The 2,194-nt window shown below is 43.8% G+C and overlaps 1 pseudogene; it reads right to left on the reverse strand.

The window, feature by feature from the left end:
• Positions 1–1,043: 1,043 nt before the first annotated feature.
• Positions 1,044–1,484, reverse strand: LOC148163024 (histone H2B pseudogene; annotated as a pseudogene).
• Between the last annotated feature and the right edge of the window lie 710 nt (positions 1,485–2,194).

Consider the following 2,194-nt stretch of genomic DNA (forward strand, 5'->3'; position numbering starts at 1 on the left):
CCAAAGTCAACTGAAGATTGTATAAAGTACGTTTAAGGTAACAATATGATTTGGAAGTTTTGATGGATATTAGGCATTGAATTGTTTTTGAAAGTTGACCACCGAGAAGAGGCTATTTTCAGTTGACCTGATTGCACCAGAATGAGTAAATCTCTAGAACCATTTCTGGTCTCAGGACAACTTTACACGTCTCAAAATTAACAGGAAGCCAAAGAACTTTTGTGCCAGTTGTATCTGACAGTGTTTACTTTAACAAAACATTAGAATAGAAATTTTAGTCAATTTATTTTAAAATAATTTTTAAAAACCCGTGACATCATGATGACATAAATGCATGTGAAAAATATGTTTTCTAAAAAAGTAGAGTGGAGACTGACATCGTTTCAGATATCTGAATATCTCCTTAATATCTAGCCTAAAGAACTCAGATGTATCTTTACGTCTACTTCTGCATTTTATCTGTTGCCATATCAGACATAATGAACTTCTCGAAAATTCCAGCATGCACTAGTGAGAGAATAAAAGCAAAAGGGTAAAGACCATTAAGAAAATATCCCCATAAGGTTGACTTGGAGAAATAATTAACAGAAATGGCCATTTAGGAAAGCCATGAAAATCATTATGGTTAAGGAAAATTCTGATTTTCCTTGGAACAAACTGCACTACAGTCATATATTAAAGTCGAGCTGTGATGTTTCATACTGTTTCGTTCATGGTACAAATGGATAAAAACCGGCAGAATGGCACAGGTCCAATAACTGACAGAAATGGCACTCTACGCAAGCAAACGATTGCAACGTGGTTAAAGGAAATTGATGATTTTGCTTGGAACAAATTGCACTAAAGACATACATTAAGGTGGGGTTGATACAATTGGTAATGTTTCATAAACGACAAAGGTGTTATAAGGATGGGCAGAATGGCACAGGTCCAAACGCTAGAGTAGGTGGGTCTCTGGAGAGTTACAGGTCTTTTTGTGCCAAGTGAGGTGGCTCTGAAAAGAGCCTTTGGTTTGCGAGGTGGTCAGGCGGTCCGGAGGCAGCTCACTGGCGGAAGGTGTACCTGATGATGGCCTTGGTGGCCCCGGACACGGCGTGCTTGCCAATCTCCCCGGGCAGCAGCAGGCGCACGGCTGTCTGGATCTCCCTGGAGGTGATGGTGGAGCGCTTGGTGGAGCGGGCCAGGCGAGAGGCCTCGTAGGCAATGTGCTCGAAGATGTCCTTGACGAACGAATCCATGATGCTCACGGTCTTCTGCGAGGGGCTCAGGCCCTTGTGAACATGCCTCAGAACCCTGGGGAATAGGTGGTGAAACTGTAGCGGGGGTGGGGTGCAGTGATGTTGAGAGGGTGGTGGTGGCAGCAGCGGCGGCAGCACTGGCGCGTTGCCTCCTTCTGCTTCGGGCTCTTCGGGTCGGCTGCCGTGGGATCCTCCGTCTGTGCCCAGGCTTTCCTAAGAAGAGGTCTCACAGCCAGGCTCAGCCATGTGGGGCTCACCTTCCCGACAGCTCGAAAGGAAGGACAATGGCGGCGGCTGGGGGCACTGGCCCATTTATAGTCGCTGCATTTCCTGACGTCACGGGCAACCTCCACATCTGAATGGACAAAGTGCAATGCAGGGAACACGTCGCTATGTCAGGCCACGTCACATGTGCATTTGATTGCACACCCTTCTGCGTCCCATCCACCAATCACAGTGGGATTCTGGCATCTTCTAAACTTCGTGTTGCCTCTATCAGAAACATGCCACATAGAGTTATAGGTCATCTGGACCACAAACTGGTTCATGCCTGCCATATGGAACAACAAATTCTACCTCTTTTTAGAGTGGCTGAACATTAGTTGAGGCTTTAACAATATACCTACAGATTAAGTCCTCCTAAACAAGGACATAATCCAAAGGCAGGCCACTGTCAGTAGTATCAATAAGCCACACTGTATCTAGTAAAGGCTTATTATCAGATATAAATTATTAAAATATGTTTAACCTATTTAAGTAAGCGATAAGATACCTAAAACATGAGGAAGAAATATCTAATTACTTACAAGAGCAAAGTATTTTGAAGAAACATTTATGTTCTAGAACAGAACCTCATAACCACTGGAATAAAAGATTGAAGAAATTCTGGACAGCATATAGGACACAGCTGGATAGAGAATTGGTGAATTAAAACAGGTGGAAGAGATTGTGCAGAA

This window comes from Eumetopias jubatus, unplaced genomic scaffold (genome assembly GCF_037043125.1).
Source record: "Eumetopias jubatus isolate StellerSeaLion01/CBP00866 unplaced genomic scaffold, mEumJub1_p1.0 scaffold_11, whole genome shotgun sequence".
NCBI classification, from domain to species: Eukaryota; Metazoa; Chordata; class Mammalia; order Carnivora; family Otariidae; genus Eumetopias; species Eumetopias jubatus.